Source organism: Tenebrio molitor, chromosome 2 (assembly GCF_963966145.1).
Source record: "Tenebrio molitor chromosome 2, icTenMoli1.1, whole genome shotgun sequence".
Taxonomy (NCBI): Eukaryota; Metazoa; Arthropoda; class Insecta; order Coleoptera; family Tenebrionidae; genus Tenebrio; species Tenebrio molitor.
In genome coordinates, this window is record NC_091047.1 from 26344539 (window position 1) to 26355455 (window position 10917).

The following is a 10917-nucleotide window of genomic DNA, read 5'->3' on the forward strand; positions in this document are numbered from 1 at the left end:
GTGAATCGTTTAAGGTTTATACCAAACTGTAGAACAATGATAAACAATGACTTCCGCAAAAATTTGTCTCCTAAAGGCAGTCGTACTACAAGAAAAGGAGGAAAAACCGAGTTAATTTTCCAAAATGTTTTTAATAAACGCGCATATCAATGAAACAAATTATCATCATTGTGAAATTTTGGACATTCCTGCAATTTATGACACTTCTGTGACATTTTTGTCAACATTACCATTGATACACATACAGAACACGTAGGGAGTTATTAAATCACACTCCTATTAAACAATTCAAACGCAAATATTACATCGCTAACATCGCTAGATTTTACTGATCCTAAGGTTTGAATTTTTCTAAACCAGCATTGCGCTAGGTAACAGTAGCATTTGGCCAAGCACTACCAACTGCCTTGTGTACGGTAACTTCAATATTTGTGATCACTCTTTTAGGTTTAAAACATAGTTCGAACTCGTTACACTTTTCAACAATATATGAAGTACCTGGATATAACTATTCTGTGGATTAGTTTGGCAACAGACAAAAAAAATCAAAGGTACATAATGATCTTTTTTGTAGCCAGGCAATGTAAACATTTGATAAAAGGAAATTCTGGAATATTGGAATGTGCCATCAACGTAAATATTATCGACCTTACCAAGAAAATACAGGTTTGCAAAACAACTAAGTATGAAGGTTTAATCTCTTTGGCCTTCGGTCACTACCTGGAAGATCTTAATCCCTTTGGTAGCGACAGGTGGTCCAACTCGATCAGATTAACACAAATTCCAGATGGTGATCCAACTCTCTGATTTGTTATAGTATAAACATGGTTTTATATTATTTTTGGATGTTTGTGGTTTATCTAATCTAATGGTTAGTAGTAGCATACATTGGTCCGGAACCATGTTTCAGCTTGTAAGATTTTACATTATTCAGCTCTGTTTTGACAAACATATTGTTAATACAACTGCCCTTTGGAATATTGTTATTACTCGGTCTAGTGACATTACGAAAGAAAGGTCCTACCAGCCAGATTTTGTAGTTCTAAAAGACCCACATTAAAATCATCTAACATGATAGGTATAATTTTTCGTTGTGCAAGTTTTCAAAGTAGTTAAAAGTTGTTTTTGTCCACATCATGGCATTAATTTATACAGAGCTGTTGATATTGGGGTAAACGCCCAGTTTCAGAACATACGATTACATCAAGTTTTAAACTCTCAATAAAAACTAACAATTTGAAGTTAGTTGCTAATCCCCTTATATTTATATGAATTATTGGGAGCTCATTAATATTTAAGCTATTATTGAGTGATAATAGCTGTTCTTGCCTTTTGAAGTAACAATTCACTGTGCTATCATCAGGAATGTCTTTCCAAATGCTAAGTTAAAAAGATGTCGCTTCCATCTTGGGCAAGCATGGTAAGAAATGTGATAAAGCTAATGTCTCAATGTCATAATAGCAATGAAAATTCAGAAACCTAACACATACCTATTTTTGCACTGACTGCCTTTTCTCGGTCCAAAAAATGTTGGAGATTGCTTTGCCATCAAACTAGGTGCGATACAACCAGTGTAACGATTAACTATTTGACAGAAACTTACATAGCAGAAGATTCAACATTTCTTCCTCATTTATGTGGGCAGAACAGTAACAAGAACAACAAATGCATGGGAATCTCTTCATTCCATATTTAATGCAAGTTTCAATGTTTCGCATCCAAATATTTTTCTATTTATAGATATCCTAATTCATTTTCAAATAAACACTTACATCAAACAGAAAGGTGCAACCTAAGCTCCCAAAATATTTGATTGTAAAATAATAATAGGTAATAAAATATTACGGTTACTTCTTTATATTTTCTCCCAACTCCGTTTCTAGCGAGTGCGAGCAATTTTTGTTCATTTTATGAAGTGTCTTGTTTCTAATATATGACCAAATTTGAGCATGATAAAAAAGTCACTATGTAGTAAACATTAATTTGGTGTTTCTCTCTACCTGAAAGTTAACATATCACTTGCCGTAATTAAATTTTTCCCAAATTGAAATTCTCAAAAATGTTTTACTGCAACAGTCTTTTCTCTGGCCGTTTATTACCCATGTACCTACTTACCCACCTGTTTTATTTATCGGGCTGGTTACAATTTCCAAGAACAGCCCCAAATTTAATTTGAATAATAAATCAAGACTTTGTACTTATGCCCACAAAATATTTTTGGAAACCTAAGAATATAATTTACCAAATATAATTTTCCTAGCATTGTATTTTGAACTTTTTTGCAAAATAGAAAAAATATTGTATTACACTCGTTTTATAAGCCATTTTGTCGCACTTGTTTGCTTTAAAGCACTCCTCGCTGCGCTCCTCGTGCTCTAAAAAACGCGTGCGATAAAATGGTGTCTTATAAAACTCGTATAATGATTGATTGTATTGGTAGGAGACATTTTGCATGATGACTGAACCAAAGTAAATGGAGGAGCCATTTTTTATAAATTAACCCTGCTCACCATTAGAGCTTTTGTAGTTAGTTGTAAGGATAACGAACTGATAAATAGCTTTATTACTCCACAATCACAATAATATATAAATCATAATTTCTTGATTTATCTTCAGAACTTATTTTAATTTAAGCATACCTATATGATGAAGAAGAAAATAATTCTTGTAGAATTTAATTGTTAAAAATTAATACTTATGAGTTATGATAAATAACATAGTCCATTTTTTAATTATAGTCCGATGGATCAATTAATAAGCAGAGCAACTGTTATATTGCTATCTCTTTTCAACATAATGTAAAATGGTCGTTGAAAAATAGTCAATTTTGACTTAAATTGTAAATCATTTTACAAAAGGCAAGAAAATGGTCTTATAACCACCATAAATAATTCCATAAATAAGTAGGGGTTGTTAATTTACCTGATGCTTGTCCTTCCTTGAGTCGGCACTGCACAACAAAGGGGCAATAAAATTAGAGGGTCCAATGGAATTATTTATGGTAGTTATACGATTTTCTCTCCTATTGTAAAATGATTTATAATTTAAGTCAAAATTGACTATTTTTCGACGAGGACTTTAAACCAAACTATGTATTGGATTTTTGTACGTATTTTATTAAGTCCGTCCCACTATGCATCTCGCTTTAACATGAGTGCGATTAGAGCAAGACGCGAATTGTACGTTTATTCCACTCGCGACGTCAAATTTTTAGGTTAGGTCGTGACTACATTTGTGATAATTTTGTTTAATTTTGCTTGAAATTTCTGCCGTATGATGCCAAGGAAAAGCTACGCAACTCTTTCTTGAACAGCAGCCACTGGCAGAAGCGGACCATTAGATATTATTTCGTTCCTTTGTAAAATACATTAACAAATTTCTTATTAGCGTGTAAGGGCATTAGCTTACATGGCATTGCCGAAACAAAATCTAGGAAGAAAGAAAGACAGTCCAAACTTAGTTGTTTAGTGTCGTTTTCAACAACTTTTAATAATATACCTATTAGTTGATAAATAGTTATCAAATATTGGTAGCACCATGCACTGCTGTCAAATGTCGGAAGCAGACGCAGGTCATGTCGACTTCTTGATTCGGACTAAGCTCATCGGACTATAATAAAAAAAGGACTATATTTCAAGTTATCAAAGTTGAACAATTTTACTGTGGGAACATTTACATTCATATTACCTACCACATTCTCTCCCCTAAAGTTTTGCTTAATAGCAATTGTCTATTTTATGTTAACAGAGCAAGGTTTTTCGGGTCAACTGCCGTTGAATTATTTTAAATATTTAGAAAATTGAATTTAGTTGTTTTAAATAGTAACACTCCAAGAAAAAGAATAACTTGCAGGCTATTTATTTCAGATCGAGTGGTCTAGAGCAATCATTGTCAAAAATAAATATTAACAAAATATCAAGTAAAAATTTATAGTTTTAGACTATACCTAACGTCAAAATGTTATTTAAAATAATATTTGCCTTGTTCATGGAGGTGCTATAATCCCGTTAACCGTGGTCCGCTGCGGCAGTTCAACATATGCATCGTTATATCGTGCCTTCAAAAATAATTATATTTAGAGTAGGCGTTGACTACGTTTTAATTCTGTTAACAGTGTAGATAATTTCGTAGGCAACCAATTATTCTCCGAAGTTACACAGGTTGCATAGTAAGTTTTGTCCCAATTTCATATTAAAATTTTGACATTTGACATTCGTTCTCTTTCCCGTTTTCAAATTGAGTTGTGTTTGTGATTTTATTCGTTTTATTCCTCGTCTTGCGTACAAAAAATCAGTTCTTGTCAGAACTAAAACGAAATCTGCGTCAGTGTTTTACTGTTTTTCGACATTTTTGTGAACAATGGCTTTCACTGAACAACATAAAGTCTTCATGGTAATCTGATGGTAATATCTTACTTTCGAAATGGTATGAAAATCGATGGAGTTTGGCAGTATTCCCTTGCGTTACGTATGGAACAGTTTGGAGAAGAATTCCCAGACATTGCAGTGGAATATACGCAGTTTCGACAAACATTAAACATTTCCTTAAAGAATTTTCAAGAAAATGGATCTGTGGGATGAAAACCTGGAAGCGGCAGGCCAAAGAAAAGAACTCCACAAGTGATTGAAGAGGCGAGACAAGCATTGGAAGAAGCCCCAGGCACTTCAATTGAGCATTTATCACAACAACTTGGTGTGTCTATTGGTACCTGTCATTCAATTGTGAAAAAGGATCTTCACCTATTTCCCTACCGTCTCACATCTGTTCAAGAATTACATCCAGTTGATCTCCCCCAAAGATTAGAATATTATCAATGGTTTCTGAATACTTTAGATGTTCACCTTGATAAAACCTTTTACACTGATGAAGCCTACTTCCATCTTAGTGGATATGTCAACTCTCAAAATACAAGAATGTGGAGTTCAGAAAATCCACATTTTTTCATTGAAACACCCCAGTACCCCCAGAAAGTAGGCGTTTGGGCTGCTATTAGCCAACACAGAATTATTGGTCCAATCTTTCTTGAAGGTAACAATTGTAATAATGTTTTAGTAATTAAATAATAATCAATGTTTTTTAGAAAATATCAATGCTGCAAGATACAGAAATGAAATTTTGACTCCATTTTTATAACAACAGAATTATAAGCCGTAATACACCAAACAACTGGCCCCCTACATCATGTGATTTCTTCTTGTGGCCACACATCAAAAATTCAATTTACACAACACCCATAAATGATTTGGCAGAACTACGAAATAGGATAACACAGAAAATTAATGAAATTAATAATAATCCTATTGTTTTAGAAAATGTAACTAATGCAATTAGATGAAGGACTAGGTTGTGTTTACAAGAACAGGGTGCACATTTTCAACACTTACTCTAAATTATGTATAAAATTGTTATCTCCTGTTCTGTGAGGTTATGTGCAATACTTAATTTACAATTCTTATTAGTGTTCACAGCAATGTTAATGTTATGTTTTCTTTTATGGTTTAAAGAAATAAATGAATTGATACGACTAAACTATTTGTCACTTTGCTTAAGGTGGGTACTTTCAGACTGTCTGTTTAGTTCCATGTTCAGTTTCAGTTTTCATTCAATATAAATACTGAAACTGAATGGAGAATATGAACTAACCGTGTAACATCCCATTTACTTGTTCCCTTCATGTTAACAGTTACTTGACTTTGGTGCTTTTGAAATTTTGCGATCTTATTCGACTTTCCATTCGAATTTGGGGTATTTTTCTGCTGAAGATTAACTAAAATTTGCAGCAATGCCTCACAAAAATTTCGAAAGCTAAAACATCATCTTCCGTATATTGGCGAAAAGCCATTAGTTAGCAAATAATTTGTGATTGGAATGATGTTTGGATTATTTATTAATGTGAATTTCAATAATCTGAGATGAATGCACTACAAAAATTAAAAATATTTTCTAACCTAATTTTATTTCGTTAAATGTCAGACCAGACGATTCTTGTGTCATTTTCTACGCTGTAAAAATGTTGCAAACAATTGAACTTCCATAGGTTGCTCTAAATATAAATTTATTTGAAGGCACGTTATGAGCCACGTCCTTCTCAACAAAGAATCCACAAAAAAAACACAGTGTATCTCCAACAATTCTTGTTGTTGTTTTCTATTATCTAGAATTTTTTCTTTTTCCTTAATTGACAGTGATAATAAGGTTCATAGTTTGCCAGTACGACTGGCAGTACTATAAACCATCAGATATTCATGATCATGAGTTCACTAAGAATCTCTAGTGTTCTACATTTTTGATGAAGGGTATATGACATGGAAACTTATTCTCCTATTAGGGATAGTTCCTTCAATAAAATTACCAAACCTCGTTTCCAATCAGTTACGAACCTGCCACATACACGTCATCTGCAGATATTATTGCGTTGTTGTTGCCATCAAAAAACTAATGTCAGAAAGTGATTGTCAATATTTTTTCGCAAATTAAGGTTGTAGTTTGAGGTTGAGACTCATTGCCATCGTAGTTTGGGGCTGAGATCTACAGCCTCATTAAACTCCCTTGGCCTTCGTTCAGTAGAGATACTTCGATAAAGGCGATATTCGGCTGTTCACTTGAGACACCTTGGGGAGCACCGTAAAAAATGGAACCTGGAAGAAAAACCCGCTCTGTTCACAGATAAGAGTATCTTAATGATAACCCTTGATTTGTTAGTCATCTGTGATTCCTGTTGTTTAATGTTTTTAATGATTTTACCAATTCATTTTGTTTTCATCATTCCTTTCTGAGTAGTCTTCAAAATTTAATTTTTGTTACTAACATGCCTAATTTACGTAGTTTATTGTGGGATTACAAATCTGAAAATTACTTTCAATTTCTGACTACACAATAATAATTGTGCAAAACAAAAACAAAGAGAAATAAAAGAAAACAAATTTATATTATACATTTTGAATCTTTTTTGTTTCTTTAAATTTTCGAGAACCTGTTCAATTAGTTTGAAACCTTCTTAAGCTCTCTCTCGCTCACACATTTAGTTTCTACGAAACCATTTTCTGCTTCTCTGAGTTCTCTGTATTCCTCTTTTACTTTGTTTTGTTACTTTTCTAACCACAAGTGCTACGATTTTTGTTATTATCAACGATCAAGAATTTTGTTTGTAATTTGCAGTTTTCGCCCTTTAACCACATAAGAATTTAACAAAAATTTGAGAATGAGACAAAGAGTCACTTAATGTAGCGAAAATTGATTTGATGTTTCTCTCAAACTGCTTGCTTAATTTGCTAACCTCAAATTCAGTAATATCGGGTGTTTTTTTTTAATTTCACCTCAAAGTAGACGTTGAAGAGTCGACTGTGAACGGTACCACTCGTGTAAAAATGTAAGATTTAAACAGCTGATCCGTGATCCGTAATCCGTATAGTGATTTCACAATCGACTCTTCAACACCTACTTTGAGGTGAAATTTAAAAAAAACACCCGATACAGATATTTCCTCATATATCTAAAATTGACAGAAATGTGGAACAATGGTCTCATTGCAATCTTTTTCTCCATGAACATTTATAACCCTTATGGGTTTTTCCTACGGACACGTGTTCTATCACCAGTTTTATGGATTATTGTGCCGACAGAGATATTGGGAAACATAAAAATGTTCAATTAACAAAAATCCGCCTCTAATAATAAATGGTGCTTAAGGAAGTTTCGGTGAAATTAGCAGAAATTTAAAAAATCTTAATTTAACGAACATCATCGGACCATTACAATAGGGATGATAAAAGGAATTCTGTTATTTCCAGTTCTAAAACCATACATCAATTACTACGTTTTTAAGATTATGAAGATAGTAGAAATAGAATAATAACAAAATTACCATTTAAAATATTATTTATTTCGTACTGTTGATTAGTTCGTCTTAGCTGACATCCTCAATAAAGTTAATTTAAATAAATATAAAACTGGATGTACAGAATTATTTTTTGTTAACAAAAATAAACATAATTACTCTTGTTATGCCCACATTAAACTATTTATTTTTTTAAGCAAATAACTGTGTAAATAATATAAAATTCACCTGCTCTTCTTTTAGTAATTTAAATATCACTTTTTGTAAGATTTTTTGACGTAAATATACAAATTTATTAATATTGGAACAGGAGATACAGCATGAGGCCAAATTTACTTATCAATCATTCATTACGAATATTTCTATCTAGCAATTAATTATTTATTTTTTTATACTGGGTGTCCCAAAATTCTCGGAACAGCTTAGCAGTATAGTCCAGTTTTCACCCTTTTGCGATGACGTCATTATCTAGTAACTTCACGTATGTTTGAGCTAGGAAATGTTTCTATGGAAATAATCGAAAGGAGTAATGTCATAGGAGGTAAATATTAAAATTTGTGACTGACGGCATGGCCAGCTCCATTAAACCTATGATTATGGCCATCCCAATTTCCCTAAATTAACGACATTTCAAAGAATGCCGTGGAGTGCGGTCAACTAGCCCCCTCTATCTAATTTCACAAAAACAACAATTAACCGCTAACTTTCAAAAATTTATCAAGCTAACATTTTCACTTACTTTTGAGTTTAAAATGAGCAAAAAGAAGGGTTTTGTTTGTGGAAACATTAATAAATCATTAAAATTTAAATTTATATTTAAAATTTACGGCCAAAAGTACATAACGTGCATCAGATTCCTTTTACAAGAATCAGGGTTTTATTACGTTCTGACACGATCTTTCAGCTCAGATGCTGTAGAGGCTACTTTTTCGCACGTAAGGCTAAGAGGTGGTTCTAATGATGCTATGGATGCTAGAACAGCTGAGTATGCAATGCGCCAAATTTTGCGCTGTGGCATTGTCAAAGCATCGAAATTCTCGAATACGACAGAAAATATAAATTTGGTCAGTTTTGCAAGAATACAAAATTTAATTAGTAGAGACAGAACCAAAAATTTGTTAATACCATTGGAAATACGAATTCAAATTCAAGCATTCCGTCAAATTACTCTCCCTGTCGAAAACATTTCTTCTGCATCAGTGGCTTTTTTAGCAGGATATATTTAAAAAAAAATAAATGACAAATTCCATTGCGACGGCTGTCTTGCACCACTAATTTCAAGGGATATTCCTGGACCATTGCTTCGGCTCATTTTTTTTCAAGATCGAGGAGGTTTAACGTATCCTAATAAAATATTTATGGGACTTGTAAAACAGATCGCTGTCATAACCCAAAAGTTTATAGTGTTGAGGAGGGTTGTGGCTAAGACAGAAAAAGCCATAGCCAGGAAGAAGTTATCAAAATCATCAAAGAACAAAAAATGTGGTAAGAAATCTTCACGTTTTTGAAAACCGAAGAGTTCACTCAAAATTTGACTGTCTGTATTGCACTACCGACGTGTCAAAGAAGAAGATAATAAACTGAAAGAATTGGGTAAGTTCCTTGTAAGTTGTTGATGATAGAAAATAACTGTATAACTGTTTTCAGTTCGTGGCCTTGCTAGGATTGAAGAAGAACAAGTTTTTCATTAAAATTTATTAATCGTGAAAATTAAGAAAATATTTAATTTAGTTTCTAAGTATGTGTATGTAAATGTATAGAAAATACATACCTAAGAAATTTTGTATAATATGTATATAACTACTTGAAGCAAAGTACATATTATTTAAAAATTATTTTAGAATTTTTTGAATGTTTAAGTTTAAAATATTTAATTTTGTAAATCGATATGTGTGCATGAATAACTAAAACAAAAGTAGTTCATTAAAGATATTTCTTTAAGATACGCGATAATGTTTATAATTTACTACCAGGGTAGCTGAAATCTTGATAGTTGCCAAATGTTTTTAAAGATACTATTAATTCGTCAAATTTATTAATTTAAGTTCTTTGTGCAAATCCCCTGACCTGACCCAACTATAATAAAATTTTATCAACTGGATCAAAAAGAATCGTACTTATTAGATTCCTGTTTTTTGCGTTAACTATAAACGTAGCAAACAAATAACCCCAGATTGCGAATTTAATGGCTTAGAAATTTATGAGCAGTGTAGGCGGAGGAGCTAAGTTACCCTGGTCCCAGTGGAACCCACAACCACCCCATCTACCCGAATAACGAGGATCAACATCGACACCCCAACAACGCCATCAACCAGATCGAAGACCCAATCCGCGAAAACCGGTGATCCGAAACCTGGTTCTAACAAACCCAAAACCCCTTCAAAATGCCCCCTGCAAGAAATCCACGAAGTCCCCAATAACCCCCACTTCGATGACGCAAGTAAAAAAACGCGTCAACAACTTCCGTCGCAACCCCGCAATCATCTCTTCCTCCCCTACCCGAAAAACGACTCTCTCGTTATCGAGGTTGTTCCGGACGAGGTGAAAGCCCTCATTGTTGAAAAAGAAAAAGGCATCGGAATCTGACGAACTCAGAGCCCTTGTATTGAAAAACCCCCCTCAGTCCGCCATTACTGCAATCTTTAATAACTGTACCATGGTCATCTTGCCCAAGCTGGGTAAAGACCCAAGCAACCCCTTTCATACCGCTTAATTTTCCTCTTGAATATTGCAGGGAAAATTTTTTAGAGAATCCTCTCTAACCCCCTGAAAAACTTCCTTAAAACCAACAACCTCTTTCACTCTCCTTTCCATTGTATGCTATAGATTTTCCTGTTACAGATAACCCCAAGACGAAGACTAGACTATTCGCCGACGACACAAGTCCTAATCCATCCTGATAACTAGGGCCCGGATTTTAGGCAATTAAAAAGTCGGAAATAGGTGCCTAAAATAGTCCCTTAAACTACTGCAAATAGTCCCTTAAAAACTGAAAATAAGCCATACTAGGTCCTTAAAGTTGTGGTTAATTAAATTAAAAAATGTGTTTTTAAAGTTTTAAGTAGGTACACACAACAAGA

At 33.4% G+C, this 10917-nt stretch overlaps 1 long non-coding RNA gene across 1 annotated transcript; it reads left to right on the top strand.

Moving 5' to 3' along the window:
- The first annotated feature begins 4053 nt into the window (after nt 1-4053).
- On the top strand, nt 4054-5529 carry LOC138124461 (uncharacterized). Its single transcript, XR_011157152.1, has 2 exons — nt 4054-5028; nt 5081-5529. It is a non-coding gene; the product is annotated as an uncharacterized lncRNA (long non-coding RNA).
- Nucleotides 5530-10917: the final 5388 nt, after the last annotated feature.